We start from the raw sequence: 23,563 nt of genomic DNA on the forward strand, positions 1-23,563 counted from the left end.
TTCTCTAGTAATTCTGTCTTCACCTGGGGTTTTACTCTTTTTTATATACTTCGGGGCATATTCAATTTTGTTGTGCTCAATTTCCGGCAATTCTTCAGATCCTACATTCATTATACACATCTCTTCTTGCACACTATTGTTTATATTTGATGTAATTTTAAAATACAAATATTGCTAAATAATATTTAGTTCGAATTTCATTACTGATTTTTGTTTGCACTACATCATCAAAAGGCCAAAAACCGAAATAATATATTTCATCCCATAATTCTTGGTTTAAGATAAATCACCTTTTGAATGCAAATATTAATAAAAAATATACATTTATTATATTTGAGTGATTTTTTTTAGCATCTTGAAGATGAGTTTAGAAATAATTTGGACAATCTAATTGATATTACACATACCAATGCTCTACACATGATCAAGTTGGAAAAAAAAAATAGGATGTTTTTACTTTGCCAAATAGGGCCAGGGCGTAAAGGTTACCTTGCAGAAGTAGACCAAAAACTCGCGGATCGAGAAAAAGAAAATTAGAAGCAAAAATTAGAAGCGAAAGTGAAAGAGAAACAGCTACATCAACATCTGCTGTACTTCCTTCTTCATGGTCTAAAGATTCGATAGCGCACATCCAAGTTTAGTTGAAATCAATGTTGTTGAATGTTTAGTTGGAGAGACTGCAAGGCGTGGTACGAAAAATTTTACTACTCCTGTATTAGTGGCTGCTTTGGATAGATACCAGCTGAGTGTAAGAGGTTCTGTATATCTCCTTCAGGTGACAGCAAAGGCACTTGGCCACAACACTGAAGAACTCCCTTTAAATAAATTTTCTATTTTTAAAATCAGGCAGAAGAATAGAAGAGAAAGTTCTGAAACGATTCAATCTACTTTCTAGAATAGTATACCTGTAATTTTTACTGTTTATTGGGATAGTAAACTGTTGCCTGCATTGAATGCCAGGAACATAATGATAAATCAACACTGAGAGGTGAATTCATAGAAGTTTTTCTAATGTTTTTGGAAAGCGACTTTTGAAAGACTAGAAATACGCCCTCCTGGGGCGATGGATCAAGCTCAATGGATGGCAAGAGCTATTTAAAAAAAAAATCTGCTAAGATCACAACTTAAACTGTTCAATGCAAATAAAAATGCCTTAAGAGGTGTCTCTCAGTTTATTTGAAATGTTTGTGTCAAGCCGTGGCTTCAGTGCAGAGCAGCTGTGAAAGCTCCTCATCAAAATTTCTGCTTCTCACAAGTTCAAAAATCATATAAAAGGATAGATTCCACAATTTCAAAGGCGGAAGGAGGTGTTAAACTAGTGGAAAAATTTCATAGACTACTAACTGACTGTAGAAAAGGAGCAAAAACAATTCGTGTTGTGTGTTCAAGAACATCGTAGACTGTACCCAGATGGCAAGAAAAAATAATTGTAAAAAAATATAGACAATAATATTAAAAACCATATAGTACAAAGAGTGAAAATGTATTAAATTGCTATTTAAAATTAGGTATAAAAATATGTATCAATAAGTTTTTCACTTCTACACTCAAACTACAAAACCTATAATTCCTAAAATTCAAATTCGGAACGGGGTAATATCAATCATATCAGATTGACCCATTGGAAAATATTCAGGAGATGAGCCTAAGAATTTTTTTTTTTTAAATGTAAGGGATACCATAATATATACATACTGTAGATAAGTTACCTATTTTAAGTTGATGATTTCACTTTTATTTCATTAAAAATTGTTTCATAAATATTTATTATATTTACACGTACTATTTGTAGTGCAGTGCGCTTGGGCGTTCTACAAAAGGTACACCCCGTTTATGACCGTCATGAAATTTTAAAACCAATTTCGCTTTGCGAAATATGTAATCTGTAGCGGCGACGGACTTTTAGGCATTTACACTCTATTATCTAAAAGTTTCTACCTACAAACACGACATACATGATGTTATTCGAATTTGAAACAACAAGCCATAAATTACAAATTGAAATTTTAGATGATGTAAAACATATGTTCCGATTTAAAACAATATTTTACTTAATCGATTCAAACTCATTTGTTTGAAAAATTCATTTATTTATTACCTAGGTAGTTTTAAAAAACATTAAAAATAATCTAAATTTGTAATTTTACAACTGATAACGAGTACCCACATCTTTCTGAAAAAGAAAACTTGAATTTTGTATGCACTATCCAGCTTTCCCACTAAATACCGCACACCCCATTTGAGGACATAAGTCTCCTTGGCGGTGCCCACATACACCGAAAATTTGCTCGTTGCTGAATGAGAAAAGCTATCCAAAAGAACCTTCTGTAATATGGTAGCCTTAGCATCTTTAAACTGAAAGAAAGTAATCTAGAAGTGCATAATATGCACTTCATATTGAGAAAAGAGAGAAGTAAATTCTTCACTGACTGGGATAAAATTGATTGGACATGATCAATTTACCTAAATGATTAATAAAACTTTTTAAAAGCCTTAAAATTCTTATTGGAAGCCACCAAATCTATATATCCGACAGGACCTATAACAGGGCCACGGATAGTAGCGAGAAGCTCTATTTGGTAATCATAGAGAGGGGAAAGGAACAGTTCGCACTATACATCCGCACTCTCCTTTTTTCTTATTTACTTTAAAATGAACCACATGTAAATACATTGTAATCTCCCCGTAATCAAATTTGGGACTCCCGTGCATGAGGCAAGCGTCTAAGCCATTACACCACAAAAGACACCTATGACTTTAAGTTTCATAAAGATTTCAATGACAAACGAAGTTGAAAGTTGTTTTAAAAAATCGTTATAGGCAGAGTAAATATATCAGCAGCTCTGAAGTAATAATTTGTTAAAATTCCTTCAATTATTCGTCTAAAAGTAATAGCTGGAACAATTTAGGCACCGCTTACTGGATTCAAACAGATAAAATAAGATATAATTTCATTTTTTTAAATAAAGGATTTTATTTGACTTAAAACGTAATGACGCCATTCGGCAATAAGTTTTAAGAGAATTTTACACAAAAGTGGAGCAAAATCATTACGTAATTTATAATTTACATATATATTTGAAGCACTTACTTATTCAATTTATATGTAAAAAAATGATTAGATAAAAAAAAAACCAATAAAAAGTAATAAACCAACCGTTTTGAAAAACAACAACCTAATCCTTTTTCGAAAGATACAATATGACATATCGTCGTCAACGGGAAAATACCTCCCGTGTGTCAAAAACGTAATTGTTCAGGAGCAACTAAAAACTGATTTCTGAGAGCTACGAATTGTTTTATAAAACACCAAAAATACGCTTTTTAATTTTAAATGTCAGAATGTATTTTCACGAAAAAAAACCTTTTTATTTGAAGTACAAATAACATTTTTTGTGATTTTAAACACATGGTAGGTTTTTTTGGACATGAAATGACACATAGGAGGTTTTTAACTATACATGGGAGCATTTTTTCAGATGTTAAGAGATGTACAAAATGAACAATCAGCCACATAGGATACTTGAATTGCCAGTTAAAAATTCAAAATTCAAAAATCAAATCAAAATATTTATTCAGAAAAAAGTACATACAAAAACTAAAGTAAATAAAACAAAATAAAAATAATATTGTTAAAATACAATCATTTTATGTCAGCTTGCAGCTGCCTGCCCTTTATAATTAATAATTTTAATAATAAATCTTTGCAGGTATGTAAGAAGTAATCAACTTATTACTTAATTTTTAGATTTAATTTTATGTTTAACTCTCGAGTCTGGCTTGTGAGGAAGGCTATCGTAAAATGAATGACTGTCTTTTTCTACTGCGCTTTTAAGGGATTGTAAGTCTTTAAACTTAGAATCTGTTATAGGAATGGGCTGATCATAGAGGGGTTTAATGTTGTTCAATGGCACATTATGTTCAATAGTACGCCGCTGAGGTAGTATTGCCCATTCGTCGGTAAATTTAGTTTTATAAAATACATTTCCATCTGGGGTGTATTTTAGTTTACACAACTCAGCCACTGTTGAATCCCCTATTTGGTTTCCAGGTCTGATTGATTTAAAATTAGTTTCTTTACCCTCGTAATTTAAAAAGAAATCATAGCTCGCTACTTTCACAGTGTAGGGCTTTTCAGGCCTCGCTGCTCGCATCATTGCGATGTAATCTGAGGGCGTGTTTATTGGAGGGATAAACAAGTGCTCCAATGTAGCATGGACACTATCTACTTCCATCATTGTATGTCCCTTAGTCAGGTAAAGTTGCTCGATGGTCAAATTCTTTTTGACAGCAACATCACTGAGGGCACTAGCAAGGGTTTTATTTTTGTTTTGATAACCGCAACCATCTGACACTAATGTAATTTTCTCACATGTTGCATCACAAGTCAAAATAAAATCAATTATACACGTGGTAAATTCATTTGCAGTAACACCACCATTTACTTCGTGCCACACATAAAGGTTAACATCACGATTTGCCAAATTGTATATTGAAAAATTGTGAACCTGTAATTTCATTTTGTAGTACATTGCAGATTGTAATGTCTTTGGGCACAATAGAATGCTTTGAAGATCCATAGCCACTACAATATGTTTACTATTGACTTGAGCATCAGTTTTTGCTTTATTTTTTTCAAAGCGAGCCTGATCTTTCCTAATCACATGCACATTGTACAGCTCTTCTGAAATATGACCCAGTTTGAAGCTGCAACAAGTATCACATTGATCTTTTCTTGGACTGTGAATAGCAATATTCTTGCTTTTGAGAACTTCTTTAAATGCGCTCAAGGAAGCAGAGCATAATTCTTTTTCAAGGCACCATTTCAAATATACGTCATGCATGTGCTTCTTTGATCGAAATATCGGTTCTACATACATTTTTTTGGATGATTTCCTGCAATAATGACTAGGAACCTTAGGTAATAAATCCAGCCAATTATTTACAGATTGGGAAGTCTCAATTTTCCTTTTTTTTCTTGGCGGTAATTGTGCAGTTGTATTATGTTCAGCTGAATCATGTTCAATAATATTTTCTTTTTTATTCCATCTTTTGAACGTATCTTCTCCCAAGCACAAGGTATTCAATAAAAACCTCCTACAGACCTTTACCATTTCACCCCCATCTTTTGGTAATAAAATATCATGGCCTCGTTCTTTTTGTGAAACTTTAGATTCAATCACATTTTTATTTCGTCTTTTTCTTATAGATCGTGTGTGCACAAATCCTCTGATAAACACCTTTTTTTCAGCCCAAGTCTTTAATTCCCAAAATTGTTCAAACAGACCTTGACGAATGCAGTCAGTTATCTGGGCACACATGAAAGACCTCTGAGTTTTTTTTACTAACAAATTATGCCCACAGCGACTCTTCATAAGTCTTGCTGGTTTTTTCGAATCGTTAACCACCTTTTGATTAACTTTACGATATCCCACGTATGGACTTCCTGATGCTCGAAGAAGTCTTCCAGTTTCTTTTCTATCACGCAATGTTTTGTCTATTAATAAATCAGAACTTTCTCGAGTTGCAATCCCTGCTTGTTGGTCTAAGAATTGAATCTCCACTTCATGATTAATAACAGGGTCCTCAGTGTGCACTGTTTTATCTACTGATAAATTAGAACTTGCTTGAATTGTAGTTGTAGTTGTGGTCCCTTCTGCTTGATCCAAAAATTGAATTTCCATTTCATTTTCAATATTCATAAAATTGATAAAAACACCATCATCAGTCCGCTTTGCAATCTGCGATTCGTAATCATTGGTGGATGGTAATACTTCTGAAATTATTTTCTTCAAGGACTCATCCGGGATGTAAGAAAAATATTCCTCAGATGATAATGTCATCTGAAGTGTTGAATGCTCGCCAATATTATTTTCTACTTCTGTTGCATTTTTTGTTGCTTTATTATTCTCTTCGTTCACCATTTCAATCATACGTCTTCCTCGACTTGTCATTATCTGAGAAAAGTTTACACAATCAAATTTGGTTTTTGAACAAATAGTATTAGGCATTAGCAATTTTTAAAAGCTTTGGTTCGAATGAACTTGCCGAAAAGTTAAATGCATAATATTCCGCATTATTTAAACTAAACAACATAACCTCAATACTATGTGAGTAGTAAAGAAAACAAAAAACCTCATAATTTACGTAATAAATAATAGTACTTACATAAAGTATTATCAGTTCTTTCCTATAGTATTCTATGTTGTTTGTAATGCACCACTAATATGCTAAAAATATGCTTTAAAACGTTTTTAGGTGAGAGTAAATCAATCTGTCAACACTGTCAAAAAAAGGCGCCAAAGGCAGGAATGAGCAGGAAGAAACAATGAAACATCTCCTATGTGTTTTTTTCAAAACGCGCACTATGCTAATATTCATAGAAGTTTGCTAAATCAAAAGCTCCTATGTATACATGGAATACATGGGAGGTATTTGAAAACGATTTTTTTTCAAAGACCACATAAGAGATACAAATAAAGGTTTTGAATTAAGTAACAGTATTATCTACGCATGGGAGGTTTTTCCAATCGGTAGAACAGTTGAAAATCTACGCAATGTCATATTTAACTCATTTTCGTAAAATCGACCACATAAGAGGTATTTTCCCGTTGACGACGATATGTAATACTCGTATTAGCAAATAATAAATTTACCAATAAAATTTCTTCCAAAAGGGAATACCCCAGTCTCACACAAAACCATAGAATTTCGCCACAAAAAGTCGTGTATTTTTAATATGGTTACCTATAGGTTCTTATAAAAGTAAGGGAGGTAAGCGTTATAAGTGGAGTATTTACTAAACCATAATACACGTTAATTGTTTACCATTCAAATTCTTATAAATATTGTAAAATTAGATTGGGAGATTAATTCGAGTAAGTGCTGACATTTTTTAACATCCAGCTAACTTTTGTACTGTTCAAAACCCTCAACCGCGGAGTTCCATTCACAGAGACCGGATGGAAAATAGAGGTGGAAGTTTGATTAGAGTTCAGCTGCATATAATGTATGAAAAAGGGAAATAGTCTGTGTCGCAAATGTGAATATACCATACTTGCAAACACACGGTATATGTACATATATGCTTGTACGTAAAAACTTTAGCAGCTCACACTGGCGTGCCAATGAAATTAATTAATCACTGATGTACACATACGCGCAGTAAATCAATTATCCGAAATACGTACATAGTAGAAAGCTTTTGGAATTTCGAATGCAACTAAGTTTGTTTGAATACGTAATAATGAGCATGTCCTGCCTTCCTTTCGTAAATTCATTCGTTTCCCATTTATTTATTCCGCTGTAACGCAACCAAAATCGCATTTCGCTGTCGTTTCCGCTACATTTGAACGAACACTATGTGACTCTTGTGCTAACTACTCTAGTCAAAGCCGAAATAGGAGAGCTTTAGGACAAAGTGTGCTAATAACATATATATTTCAATTACTATTTATATGCGATTAACTGTAAGCTTTATTGAATGACAGAAAATCAAATTAGATACCATTATCTAAATAAATTAAATAAATATGCAGCCAACCCTCCTATAACATGGTCTTCAACAACGCAGTTACGCCGAAACACATGAACACAGTTGAGTACATGATGTACTTGGAAATAGTCGGTTGAAGCTGAAAACACCAGAAAATGATATTGCGCCAGCTTTAATTTATATGCCAATATTAGAACTCGCAAAATTGATCGGAATCGACGGTTTTGACGATATGAGCATTTAGGACGTTTATGATTTGTTGACGGAAGATGAAACTGGCGAAGCAGCCACTTGAACCAGCCAATGACAGGACATAAGCCCTGTAAATATCTAGACTTCCATATTTTCTTATCTAAAATGTTTTCTCCGTTTTAACATGTTAATTTATAAATATTAGAATTTTAGTATATAATTTGAATCAAACTTTAAATTGGAAAAACTGTCCGCCTATAAACACAACATTTTGTTAATACGTAGTTGTTATTTACCTTTATTTATTTGCGTACGTAAGAAAAAAAATGATTTCATTGTGAAAAAATGTTTCAATAAACTTTGAGGGTGAAACTATAATTTGAGTTTTGCGCGAAGTGCTGTACGAGGGTGACACAAAACAATTTAATAAAGTGTAAAGAACCCAACATGTTAAATAATCATGGAATTAAATGAAATCTTAAAATCGGGTTTATTTTTAATAATCTCACATACTTTTTTAATTTAGTGAATATTAGGAAAACAAAGAAGTTTTACAATAAGCTTTCAGTGAAATCAAAAACTACCTGTAAACTTGCTCTGACTCGCTAAAACACCCATGTTGAATAAATGAACAGAAACATTAAACATGACACAACACATTTATTCACGATATTCACAACCACAATACACGAAACTCAAAAAATCTTAACGTACCTAAATTTCGCTCAATGAAGTTTGGCAAAAAGTTTCTGGAAAATATTGGCTATTCCCAATTTAATAAACTGCCCGATGAACTAAAAAACGAAAAATCGAATAGCAAATCTAAAGTTTCTCAATTAAAAATATTACTTCAACCTTTTTTGATAGTGATAGTTATTAACGTAAATTATTAGATTGTGTATAATACTGTGATCATGTTTTTCAAATTATGTTTTCTTACTGTTTTGGATTGTATTAACTGATATGATATACTGCTGCAAAAATGTTTCCTTTTTATGTAGGTGCGGTCCCAAATGAGATTTTTTTTAGAACGGTTGGGAGTTTAATATCTTGTTCTTGTATATGTTTTAAAAATAATCAATCGAGTTGTGTTCCCGTGGCTAGTGTCTCGGACTCACGGCTCAAAGGTCCGTGGTTTGTATCCCACTCTACCCCAACTTGATTCCCATTTCCGAAAAGTGAGTTGTGTACAACTCGTTCAAAATGGCCCTCAAAATAACATATACGGGTAAAACATAACGCAATCATTACTTTTTCAATAAACAAAAATAAAAAAACAGTGAGACGAGACTCAACCAAGAATGAACCGTGCCTGTGAACTTGTACCGACTCATTAGAAAATCCGTGTTGAGTCTGGGCATGAAACACGATGCCGTAAAAAATAAGATACCCGTAAAGAAGAAAAACTGAGATTGGCTTAAGGCATAAAATTCTACAGTGAAGAACAAGATGTACGAGGTGTGTTCAGAAAATAACGGGAATTTTTTAATTTCGCGAGTATAAAAATATTTGAATTCTTATGATTGACTTAAAAGTTTTCATTTTATCGACTTTCTAGACTAGTCGTAAATAATTGTGCCAGTAATTGGAAATCAATTAGGGACATTGGGGATGAGCGGGGTTCAAATCTCGCACCTCTATTTTGGAGTGCGTGAAACTACCACATCACCACAAGTCCTCTATGTTGGTATAATTAGTGTTCATAATATGTAATTTTCGACCCGCTGCATTGGATGTGCATAACACGCCAAATCATTCCTAATTACGTTACACGCTTGAATTTATCCGCTTCAGCTGACAGACACGAGCTGCTTATTATGCAGAATAGATAGGTGAGTTAGAATTAGATTGTTGGACACTAGCTGACTTCCCCTGTATTGTCTGTGTATGTATACAGAGGGTAATATAAGCTTTAAGGCGATATGATTGCCGGCGAAAGCGTCGTCCGTATGTGGGATTTCCCCCTTTACTGCTAATCCCTAATGAGAGATAGATTGTATACAGAATGTCACCTCGTCAGCTGGTAATTAGATTCACAAGTAATGCAATTAATAGCTTTTAGACCTCTTTTATCAACATCACCATATTAAAGAAATAAAAATAAACAAGAAATGCATCGTTTATGACTACAAAGAATAGCTGCGTCGGAAATATTTAAGTCGTAATTCGAACATATGTATACTTATTACACAATGTACCCATCAAAATACTGTGGATTTATAAGATGTTTAATTTATACTTGGCAAGCTAAATCTAACAGATATTTAATGTCATCTGTGTATTTTATTTCGGTTTCAATTAGAAAAGTGTGCATAGTAAAAATGACATAAAATTAGTAAAAAAAAAATAAAAGTTCATTAAAAGGGCGATGAAATACAAAAAAAAATTAAGCTTACAACGAATTCGTTTAAACTCAGACTTTTCTCGTAACTTTGGCCATAAAATATTGATTTATATAATGATTAAAAAAAAAACATTTATATTACCTTCTCAGCGAATTTCATTTTTTTTTTTATACCAGTTTATAAATTTGTAAACTGCGAAGTTATATGCAGTATATGCAAAAAAAAGATATACAAAAACACACATAGAAAAAAATATATACTTAAATGAATCGGGTTGTGGTCCCGTGGCTAGTGTTGCGGACTCGCGGATCAGAGGTCTGAGGTTCGCACCCCACTCTACCCCAACTTTATTTGCATTTTCTAATAGTGAGTCATTTCTAACTAATTGAAAGTGGTCGGAAAAATTGATATATTTAGGTGAATCATAAGAAAGCGAACATTTGCATAACCCCGAAAAAAACTTTAATAGGATTTATACGCTAAATTACTAAATGGCCCTATAAATTATTCAACATATAAAATAATTTTTTAAATTTTTTATATTAAACAGGAAAATGTGTATATCAATAGGGCTAAATTCATCGCCTCATTGTCGCCTTATGGTGTAATGATCAGTGCGCTTGCTTACCATGCAAGAGGTCTCGGGTTCGATTCCCGACATGGTTGGATATGAAATATTTATTTAAAAGGGTGTTTTTACACTAGAATATTTCATAGTCCCTTGACTGGTACCTGAAGCGTAAGACTGATCATCTGACCTTCGTGTAACAAAAATGATCAAGATAAGCTGCAATTGGTGTACCAATACAGTGCCCTATGCACCATTAGGTGCGGAAAGGGAATTATGATGATTATGATGAAATTCGTCGCTTAATTTATGTGGTCTCTTAATAGATGATTATAATATTATATTTTTAGTGAGTGTGCCTTGCCGTAAATATAATTTAGTTGACTTCATATTCTGTAATTGATGATTGATTAATTGAAGATACATGAATTGAAGATACGTTCATCTTTCTGTGCCATATCAGGTCTCCCCGACGTTGGCGATCACTCTGGAGTAGGCATTCCGGTCCTGCGCCAACTGGAACAGCGCCTCGACCCCGCGCCCCTTCTAGCCGCGGATGTTTCTTAGCCAGGACATCTGTCGCCTTCCAACTCCACGCTTTCCCTCGATCTTTCCCATCATAATCAGCTGTAGAAGCGCATATTTGCTTTCGCTCATGATATGTCCCAGATATGCGAATTTTCTGTTTTATTGAGGACAGTAGTTCTTTTTTGGCACTGGCTCGTCTCAACACATCCACGTTGGTCACTAAATCTGTCCATGGAATTCTCAGCATTCTCCGGTGAAGCCACATTTCAAAAGCCTCTAATCGGTTCATGGAGTTCACCTTGAGAGTCCATGTTTCAACCCCGTAGAGCAGTATTGACCACACACAGCACTTAACCATCCTCTGTCTCAGTTTTAAATTAAGACTATCACTGCAGAAAAATGATTTCATGCATATCTACAAGTACAAATAGTAAGTTTATAGATATGAACCTATCTTGATTGAATTACGTATTAAATATATTTTTTTTAAATAATACACAATTATGCAAGAGCGTAGTATTTCATTTTATATTTTAAAATCTAATAAGCACCTTATTACAAAATTATTTTTAAATCAATTTATCGGGACGTATGTAAAGTTACAGAGTTTTTAAAAAAAACAACCGTTTTGGTTGGTCCGACCCCAGGTTCTAGGTTGTTTTACTGACTGGATTAATATCAGAGGCAATTCCAAAGTATGTGCAAAATTGCAGTGCACTGCCAAGTAAATTATGTGTAAATAAATGAGTAATTGACCATAAACATATGTCATACAAAGAAACAGGGATTCATTGCAACATTATATTCTAAACTTGCGCCAAAAGATCTATCGAAATCGACTCTGGCGAACAATTTTCTCAAATTGTCTACGTATACGCAATTGTCACCGTGCATATTCTATTTTGCACTATATGTTACCATAAATTTGTTTGAAAAATGCTATATCTGCTAAACTGTAATTTGAGCAAGATGGACTACGTTTCATACCGGTGGATCATGCGTTACAGGAAGAAGACAATATACATACTCCAAGCATTGTAAACGCATGCGCAGATTTGAAGTATGAAGTTCGTTTGTAACGTCACTTTAAACATGTGTAGTGAGATAATTTTATTAAGAATTTAGTCGATTTAGTTACGTATAACGTGCGTATAATGTTAGTGCCTATAAACAGTATGCAAACAAAAACAATGGCGAATTTAGCGTTCCTTGTTCCGATGTGTGGGCTATCATATTAATATCGCTCGTTTACCATGTCAGACTTATTATATTGTTAAACGTAATATGTAAATAAATAAAATGTAAAGAAATGCACTGCCAAGGTATTTGGTAAGGAGCCGCCAGCGATCCTGATCAAATACATATCATATATCCTTAATACGAAATACTCAAATGTAGGTTAGGTTATTACTTCTCAAAGGAAGCCTGTAAAGGATCGGAATTCCAATATGAAAAGGTAAGAATCAGTGTTCGGAATTCGATTTGGTCAACCGGAGATACGAGGCTACAAAGGAATGAAGTGAGAAAATGCAGAGAAATTTAATAAGGAGAGTGCTGGAAATTATTTCATAAATAAACTAAGAAAACTAACCACTGTACATTGGTTTATATCGATAGAAAATAAAATGAAGTTTTTGCAACGAAATATTCTAATTGAAATAGTAAACGAAAACTTCCTGAAAAACAAAAATTATACATGTTTCCGAAAAGTAGTAAAAGACTAGTACACAGCATAACGACATTAAAAAAATAATCAGCTTGCCTAAGCCTCCATGTTACAAAATACAAATTAGAACGGAAAATATGTTTAATTATAAAATACGTGAAAGCTATAAAGGTATTGAGATATTTTAAACATGCTTCCGTGTACGGGGGTGTTTAACCATTATGTGGGCGAGTTGAACCGCCATTTAATAAAACATTAATTGGGAAAGCCATAACAAATACCACCAAATATTCGGATATATTTAACTAAATTTATTTGCTGCATTATACCACAACAAATCAATCATATTGCCGATATGAATACTTTTACAAGATAAGGTGGGGTGTTTTGGTATCGTGAGCGTTGCGAGTTTGTCAGGCACGGGAGCACAGAAGAGTTGGACAGGAGAGCAGCGTGCTTACGATACTGAGGCGTATCTAACCAATGGCTATTCGCCCATTACCTGGCGGCGGAAGTTTTGTGCTTGCTTCAACATACGCCGCATTCGTGATACGCCATCGACTAAATTAATTTAAAACTGGGTAGCACTGTTTTTAGACCTTTAGCTTCAACAATAAACAAACCGGGTTCTGGTCCAAGATCGATGGTATGAACAGAAGAAAACATGCAATGCGTCAGTGATTCTGTACTCGAAAATCCGCAACTTTCGATGGGCAAAAGCTCTAAGGTTTTAGGCATCCCGAGGTCGACTTTGCAAACATTCTACGGAAAAAAAATCAATAAATCATGCAGAAGTTACAAAATAATGATAATGAATCAAGAAAATTGTATGCCGAACAGATATTGGAGAGATTTTCGACTGATTATTGAATGAGGGACATCTTCCTTAGCGATGAAGCACATTTTCATTAAATTTGTTGTCTTTGGTTGTCAATAAACAAAACTGTGGCTACTGGGGTCCAGACAATCCAAAAGAAATGTATGAGATATAACTGCACATTGAAAAGTCACTGTTTTGTGTGCCGTTTCAGTAAGATGCATTATAGGGCCCTACGAGCGAGGCCTAGCCGTAACCGTCAATTCTGAAAGATACTGCAAAATGATTGACACTTTTTTTGGACAACACGTTCAAGATGGTTCTTTCTTCAACAAGATCGTGCAACTGCCCACACAGTCAGACCATCAATGAACGCAGCTAAGGCATTATTCCCAGGAAAAATGATCTCCAGATTTGGCGACATCGCCTGGCCCGCAAGATCTCCCGATCTCGACCATATGACTATTTTTTGTGGGACTGTTTTAAGAGTCTCGTTTGCAAAAATCAGCCTGCCAGTATCGCACAGCTAAAAAACAATATCCGATCTAAAATAAACGTTATTTCCAGTGCACTGTGTAGGCGTGTATTTGAAAACATGTAGAATAGGTTAGAGGAGTGTAAACAAAATAATGGTTGACATTTAGAAAACACGATCTTTAAAAAATAAGATCCGCTTTTGTCTTCTAGGCATAATTAAAAATAACCATATGTTTAATATCTATAAAAAATGTTAAACAAAACAACAAAAACGAAAACTCAACATGTATCTCAAATTTTAATTCAATTCATTAATAAAATTTCAACATACAGTGTAGGAATAAATTTTGATAATAAAAAAATAATAATACATTTATACGGTACAATATTTAATTTATTAATTTAGTAAGCAAAACTAGTAAAAATTTTATCCAAATGATTGTAGACAAAAACTAGATTTAACCCCCTTGGGAATTATTAATATAACAAAGATGAAAAACATTTAATAGAAGGGAGTAAAGAATCTGTTTTGTTTTCCATGTTGTTAAACGGTGCTTAGTTTTTTTTTTATTTACTTTTTACCAGGAACACTTCACTATTATTCTCGATGTTTATTTTTGTAAATTCATTGATAATTTAAAGTTGCTAAAATTTCACTCGTCCATGCGCTTTGTAGCTGCAGGACGACTAGTAATCTAGCTTCTATAGGTTAATGTTATCAACCATTAAATACCTAAATTTTGAAAATGGGGTGTAGAATTCCCACCGTCCTTGCGCTCAGTAGCTGCAAGACTTGATGTATTCTAACTCCTATTTTTGTACATTGGTTTTTTTATTTTGATTTTTTAAATATCACTTAAACTCTAAACCTCATTGTCAGGTAAAAAAATATGTAAATGAGATCTAGATTTCTTACTGTCTATGCGCTCTGTAGCTGCTTGATGTGCTGTACTCTAGCTCTTATATATCATAATTGGAGACGAAGAACTAGAATCCCAACCGTCCATGCGGTCTGTAGCTGCAAGACGTGCTGGGATATTTATTTACTATACAGCGCCCATGAGGTGATTTTTACAAAAATGACGATACATGAATTATCCAAATATAATAATAATAACAAATTACAAAATATGTCTAACTTTTTAAATAAAGATTATTTAACACAAATTTTATAGAGATCTCGCTCTTTGAAAATTTGTAGATACCAACTTTCTCCAAAAACCCGACGATATTTATGTCCAAGAGTTAATGGCTTATGATAAAATATCATTTTCTGTACAGTCTTGCAAAATCCTAAATCTATCTTCGTTCAAAGCATATTTATTCGATTCTTCTATCTTGTCTAATTTATTTATGAGTTATCAAAAATTATACCAAAATTTTCGCAAACAACCTAATTCAGGTTGAGTCTCAAAAGCGAAAATATTAATAAGTACAAACCAAAAATATATATTTTATAATTTTACGATAAAATAAGTAATAATAACACTACCTACCCTCTAAAGGAAATTTAAAAAATATGTACAAGGATTAGATTATTATTTACTTACAAACTTTTAAGTAGGTGTACTGGAGAATCATAATGTAATTTTAAAACCGACGAGCAGACTCATCTTCGTTCATAATATAAGTTAAAAGCGTACTTGGGTTCAAAGTTGGTGGCAATAGCAAGAATCTTAGCTTAAGCACGTTCTACTTACGAAATTGGAAGTTAAGGGGTTGTTATTTAAGCTGTAATTAATGCGTTGGGTCATGCGTGAAATTGAGAAAAACAAGACTAGTAAATTTACTCGAGTATCATTTAATCGCTATCTGCTCAAATTCTTGAATATTAAAATACATATAAATCGCGATGACGCAAACACTTGTGGTGATTTTCTGCCCATTCTCTTGGCAGATTGACAGTGTAACGCTTTTCAAAACGTCAGCTGGAAGGAGAAAAAACACACGTCACAACAACCCTGAAAGACCGTGAAAACATACGAACTTCAATCATGATGATGTAAAATAAAATAAAATAAACGCAATGTAACGTAAAATATCCCTTTTGGATAGTGTAAGTAAGTAGTGTACTAAGTTGACATTTGCAATACTCTATTTAAATTTAAAATTAAATATTTAATGTATAGTATATTTATGAAAAAAGTATATTCGAAAACTATTATTTGTGTTAAAAATAAATAAATGAACTTATAAACACGGGTTTTTCCAGTGAGCAATACATTGTTAATTCAATTGCATAAAATATTATTGTGATATATCAAAGAAATAAATAAATGTAAAATATACAATCGGCACTGACGTATATCAAATACACAAGTTATTTATTTCCTTCGAACCGCGTCTCTTATTTGGACAATAAGGATGTTCAGTGACTTTTTTATTTTTTTAAATAGACTTTTAAACTAAGTAAAATTTTCACATTTTAATTGATCGTATTATCAACTCTATGATGTTTTAAAGTTTAGCAATTTTTCAATATTAAACCACGTGTGATATCTTTAGAGAAACTTCACAGCACAATTAAATGCTGTTACTTTTACCACGTTTAAGAAAAAAAAATTATATCCAATTTTCCGTATCACTGAACTTCCTTATTTAAAATAAAAAGGCGCAGCAAATCACGATGCACATGAAAACATCTATGTGATGAAGATAAACACATACATTTATAAATGGTGTAGCGAGAGATTTTTTTGAAAAATATATGTAGATCAGTAAACGTAGTACTTTATATAATTAGTACACATATTATTTATATCCTTATGTATTACATTACTTTATATTTGTTTTTTATTGTACATTATACTATATTATTTACGTTTAAGTAACATGTATTTTTGGCATATATATTTACTTCATATTTGTATAATAACGATTTTTAATTTCATACATTTGATTAGCTGGGCAATTATCAAAATGTAGTTTTTTTTTTGTTATTATTATATAAGTATAGAACTGGGTATTCACTAGTTTTATATAGATTCCCTGTTATTGAATATGTGCACTTATATTATGCAATAAATTTATAAAATAAAATAAATAAATACAATACACATTTCATAATATTTTTGTACAACTAATTTCCGTAGCAACGGCACTGCATATTATTTTTGTTTTTACTTAAAAAATTACTTCAAAAATGTTAAAACATTTAAGTTCGTTAGTGAAAATTCTTGATGGAAGTTCATTGTTATTTATTATATAAATACAAGACGAGTGATACTTTAATCCATAAATTTGGAATATCCAGTGACCGGTTTCATCAGTGAAACCGCTAACTGGATATTTCAAATTTGTGGACTCACTCGCTTTTTATTTCTATAATAAATTCAAAATGTTACTTATTGAATAGATTGGATTGTGTTTTCGAACGGAACGAAATATCGTACACAGATAATATCAGTTTAATTTAGAGTAACAGTATAATTAAAGCATTTTCTCACCACACACGCTGACATTTTTCTGCTCAGCGCAACGTCTCGTCACGGAGAGTGAAGGCAAGGAAGGCAATTGCCCTCGAATTGAAATGCCATTTTCTATTTAATTATACGTGTTTGAAATAAATAATATTCATATGTGTTTTATTTTTGTATAATTTACTTTACCACAATGTCAATAATCCTCAAAATATTAAAGTAACCAGGTATTATTTGACTCCTCTGTATTTTTTTAAATTGAATAATGTTTCGGTAATCAGATGGCAGAAGGGAACATCTGTAATATTTTTCTTGATTTTAGATTTCAAAAGTTTCAAATAAATATTTCAGTACAAACAAACTGCATCAATTAGAATGCTAATTTCTTATTAAAAAGTAATACTTACATATTTTAGTTTGAGGATTAAATTCTTGAAATTGAGTCTTACATAAACTTTTCTGAACATTTTTGAAAATTGCAGATTGTCTCTTCTGCCATCTGATCGATATTGCCGATTTGATATTACGGTAAAATAAGGCACGGATATGATATTATTGAATACAGTATTTGTTATCTACATATAACTATCGCTATTTTTGTTACCCTATTTAGTGAAAGCTATATATTCATAAATTATTTGATACATTTTTTCTCAAGTGAACATTAAATAATATTACCTTATCAAAAGCGTTTATTTATATTTAATTAACTCAAAAACGTAATAAATATATTTAACGCAAAAAAACACTCAAATCATCAGTGATAAACCTATTGGCAAACAAAAGGGATATAAATTAATATTTTTTTCTTGATCACGTTATTCATCGAGAAAAAATATTCCAAAACATGGCGTTTCGTTTGAAACGTGCGAGTGTAATGTAAGTCGATATGGTAATGCAACTGTGTAGAATTTATCTTTGGTATGGAGTTAACGTATGTAAATAAATACATTGTCTACCAAAGAAACACAAGGGACTGATTCTAAGCTTTATTGTCATCCATGTCGTTTCCCTTCTCATGAGAATACTAGGAACTCCAGTAGTAATTTATTTATATTCACTAGCACATTTTGAGGAACAGTAACAATTTTTCTCCACTTCGAGAAATCTGACCTGAGATTCATCATAATTCTATTCCAAGCCCCCGGCTGATCTGTCGGCTGCCAGCTCCTTTGCATCCCCCCAAGACAGGTTCGCGTTCCGTAGTTCTGACATGAACTGTCGATGAACAGTCAGCAGCGGACGTCTAGGGCGTCGAGAACCTGATACCCTGTACATTAGGCAAGGATCTCAGAAGGCGTCCGCAGTAAACGGCCGAGCTAACCTTATCGCCTCCGCTTGATGATTGATGATGAGTTTTGTGCGTCCGTTCTCTTTTTTATCAATTCTTCAAGGATTAAAGCACCCAAGATTTTTCTGAGATACCTATTCTCGAAATTCAGTATTTTGTTGTTTTAATCTCTAGTGAGTTCCAGACTGCCTTCGCACTATTGAATGCGGCGGCTGCTATTTTAACAGCAATCCCAGCTCTTTCTGAAAGCTGCTATTTTGTGTAATTTACACTTCGAGGCATTTGAAACTCTCGACCCTTCCGGTGACTTGGTTTGAGCAGTCGGGGGGCTTTGAGCATCAAGGGACAAAGTGTTACGCAGTACATAGGGTTTTTTGCAATATTGTTTTTTGAACCCATGTATGCGGAATACCTATTTAGCCTTTTTACAGTGACTTGAAAACCTCCAACTGAATCTTTTATTTTAACTGCATCATCGACATCTGGTCGCAGAGTTTATCGGAAGAGGATATTGATATACCTCAATCTAGTGGAATTGACTTTCTTAGAATGAACCCCCGAGCTTAGAATATTATAATAAAATACAAGTCATAACAAGCGCTATCTACGCCGTAATATTAGAGAATTATGTAATCGTAAAATATACTGCGGATATAATCGATGCTGAGCATCTGAAAAAAATGTGTCGACAGAAAATGGACGTTACGAACGCCGGCGTCACGTCGGTTTTGGAATAATTAACTTGCGTGAATGAAAAATGCATAGATATAGATGAAGTAGAGTCTTGATAAGAGTGGAGTGGTGACAGCGTACTACCTCCTCTGCCTACCCGCGAAAAGGTCTTTTGTTTTCATATAATTTTATTCTATTGTAATGACATTAAAGTGTTTTAATGATAACAAATAATCAGATGTTTGAAATATGATACAATTATTGTGATGAAACAGAAAATGGTATTCTTAAATTAATTTCATTAAATTCCGTAACTTGAACATGGACTTTGTTTCCATTTTGACAATATCATAAGCAATAAAGACGTTTCGTGTCTCATTTATTATTCTCCCTTGTCACCAGGTCCAAACACGTTCAAAATTATTAAATCGTCCAATCGAACAATTTTTCTTCTGCTTGTTTTTTTAAACTGCGGCGCAATAAACAAATCATTTTATATAATTCAGAGAATGAAAAGTTCTGCAAAACTTATGAAATCTAAATATTTTTTTTGACTTGGCCTAAAAAAACGTTTTATTCGTATATGAAGTAGTGGGATGTTATGTTACCAATTATTTCACTCAACATTTCCTGAAAACTATGAAAATCTTTTTTTTTCATAATCCAATTACCTCGGGGTTTCTAATTCTAAAAAAACTATCAGTAAACTTTGTAATTGGATTCAAGCTATTAAACAGCTTTTCACCGAGAGAAGTGCTGCTGTGCAAATCCCGTTTTTTCCGTTTTTTTTATGTGAAACCCAGTACTTTAAGTTAGATGCAAAACGAATTTGAACGTTTTGCCGAGCTTTTAACTTATTTATCACAGAAGAGCGAATAAACAGCTTTTATAAAATTTATGTGGTAGTTAGACAACTTGAGATCTTAAACTAGATGCCTTGTGAACAGAGAGAGGAGGTAATATAATCATAATATTTTGCCGAATGACAATCATCAAAACAAAATACATGGTCATTACTTTAATAAAGTGTCCGGTTTCTTACAATTGATACAGTTCTACTATTTTGTTGTGTATTTTAATGAATTTGAAAGTTAAACCACATTACTATGTCACACAATAGTCGAGTAAAAATGAAGTCTTTTAACAAAATATAATTTGAATGTCCATAAATCCATTGAACTATTTCAAACTCACATACTAAAATAATTTTAAAAATACAGAGAATTAAAATTACATTAAAATAGAATTTAAAGATAAAAATAAAATGCACGCACTGCTGCACGTAATATTTTATTGGATGTAATCTGTTTAAGTTTTTAAGTACTAAACGAAATAAAACATATGCGAAATAAAACATACGAGGTGGCACATTTATTAAGTTAGCTAACTTAAAGTTTCAGCTTTTAAAATTTACTTTGAAACTTTCTAAAAGACAGTCATAGCAGAGGTTGGATTTTTTTTTAGCATTTACAAATCTCATAAAGACAATAATGTTTGTAAATGATTTTTGGTGGGTACGATGTGTTCCAGGACCCCGGATTTAAACTGTGCAACTCGGTTTAGCTTAGACTTTAACATGTCTGTGAAATCAATAAGTTTAAAGGATTACAATTAATGATATGAATCACTAACTTATTTATAAACATATTGAACATAAAACCAATGCTGTTAACATTAAAATAATTTAAATTCGATAAATTTTCATTTTGGTTTATTTCTACAGAACTGTAAAATATGTATTTGCTTCCCAAAATTGTTTTTTAACCCAGAAAAAAAAATAGGTGCGAAGGTTTTCAAGGTTACTGTTATCAATAAGTTCCTTTTTAGTTTAATTCAAATGTTTTGTATATTTTTAGTGGTAACTGGAATAAAATTGAAAAGTATTGACATTTAGTAATTTGGTAATCATAAAAATAGGTATGTTGCAGAGTGTGTAAAAGCCACTTAAGCCAGGCAATGACAGGTCATAAGCCCTGTTAATGCCTAGACTTCCATATTTCTTTCTTTAAAATGTTCACCGTCTCTGTTGTAAGTTGTTAAAATAGGTATGTTTTTTTTTCCGTTTTGGAATATGTTACAAATATGTTACGAAAATGTCTTCAGCATTTACTACGTAGACCTATAAGAATACTTTCGTGGTGTCAATAAATAAACACAGTACTGTTTTATAGTGTGAAAACGCCACATAAAGTTCACCTATTAACTATTTAGTGAATTCAAAACTAGTCCTCACGAATAATGCTTAAATTTTAGTAGTTAGTCAATATTAGTTAACTTACCTAGGTTCGTTGATAACGCGCTTAACTCAGCACTCGTTACATAGTTTAACAGATTAAGCAAATGGTTGAATTTTGCTTAGATTTTGCAAGCTTTACCCTATGCACTGTTGACACGTAAATTCCTAGAAAGTTTACTTTGATTACCAAGCAAAGCAAAAGCAAAAAAATACTCTTCTCTGTTCGTTAAATTAGATTGAAGAGTCAAATAAAACGAATTTATTTATAAGTAATGAAATGAGTAAAATTTTGGCTCATTTTACGGGCATTCTAATATTTAAAAGAAATATTACCTAGGAATTTCATTTGAATAGTAATAGGAAAAATACGATGTTTTAATGAAAAAGGCCAGAAAATAAAGTTTCATGTTTTGGACATTGTATTATTTATGATAACTAGGAACCTTTAGTTGTATGTAACGGACGGACTTGTTAACTTGCGAAATACAGAGTTGTTTGCGACACGAAGTTAAGACAGTCAATATTGTGCCTTAGATGAATACCAGAAAATAATATCTAGAAACGCAATGAAGTCAGAATTCGAACCAAGAACTTGATGAGTGGTAATGGCAATACAAAATCTAATAATTTTATTTCACACCGAAAGTGTGTAATTTACTTACATAGTTTTAAACATTCATTGTAGTGTTTGTCGCAGGAAGTAAAATGAGTCGTTAAAAATGGAGTCCCGGGTACGTATTCTGATGGCAAGTTAAAATGTATCGTCAATTTTATCTAGAAAGTAAAATTAAGTTTTCGGTATGAAAAATAGAATATGTTTAAATATTTTTTTTCTAAACATGTTAAATTACCGATTGCCGACGAAAACTCTTTGAATTTTTATACAAATATACGCACTTTTGTACATAAATATCAATATTAGTTTATACCGTCTCAGTATAAACCGATAAAGATGGCCGTTCATAATCGCGGCCCTGGGGTGCTATTCTGAACCACTCTCTAGTAAATTAAATAAACGATTAATTTACTAACCTGCGGAGGTCATCGCCATCAAGCCGTAAAGTTGACAGGGCCGAACACCGTTCTGGCCCGCAACGCGTAACCCGACGCAACGTCAGCTCAGACAAGTAATCAAACGTCGTGCATCGAAATAATATGCACATTTCATCTCGTCATTTCGTGTCACCCGTCCACCAGCTCCTCGCCAATGTTCGCTATTGTAAATTTCTTCTGTACAAAATTGTAAGGATGTAACTCGTGTGTATCTGCTAAATAAATACTTAACTACAATTGTAATCCATCTTTCTCATTTAACCTCAAATCAATTCACGCGCACCCATCCATACAAACCAATTGGTGAATCCTTGGCTTCATAGATTATTTTTAACATGCAGTCGGCCTCTAGATGGTCTAAAAAGTATAAGTATTTTTGGGTGTTACCTAGTACGTAGGTGAAATAATTTAGTCAGAATTTAACTCGCATCCGCAAGACAGGTCGTAAACCCTGTAAATGCGTACACTTTAATATTCCCTTCTATAAAATGTTCTTTATCTCTGTTGTTGTATACGAATATAAATAACTGTATTAAATTGTTTCTAATTTATAATTTTGACCAGTGACCGAGTTTCGTCGTGAACGACATCGTCAGACTGGTGCACCAGCAATAGCAGCAATATAAATAAATCGGAAAAATCTAAACAGAACGTTGTTATTATTATAATTCAAATCTTCTTCGAGCTGATTAATAAATCTGATAGTAGATATTCAATGGCATGATTACGTTAGGTAAATAACCTACCCGTTATTTACTCTAATCGTCAGTGCAAACAAACGCTTGTCAATTGGTTAATTGATTA

At 32.7% G+C, this 23,563-nt stretch overlaps 1 protein-coding gene and 1 long non-coding RNA gene across 4 annotated transcripts in view; both read right to left on the reverse strand.

Moving 5' to 3' along the window:
- Positions 1-23,563, reverse strand: part of LOC148284824 (Krueppel-like factor 7) — a 325,790-nt gene that overhangs the window by 22,808 nt on the left and 279,419 nt on the right. The window lies entirely within an intron of this gene.
- On the reverse strand, positions 3,355-6,605 carry LOC148284825 (uncharacterized). Its single transcript, XR_015823729.1, has 2 exons — positions 6,169-6,605; positions 3,355-5,957 (listed from the first exon to the last, which is right to left on the reverse strand). It is a non-coding gene; the product is annotated as an uncharacterized LOC148284825 (long non-coding RNA).

The sequence above is a fragment of the Micrasema longulum genome, unplaced genomic scaffold (assembly GCF_059751315.1).
Source record: "Micrasema longulum isolate JH-2025_06_02 unplaced genomic scaffold, ASM5975131v1 h1tg000086l, whole genome shotgun sequence".
Taxonomy (NCBI): domain Eukaryota; kingdom Metazoa; phylum Arthropoda; class Insecta; order Trichoptera; family Brachycentridae; genus Micrasema; species Micrasema longulum.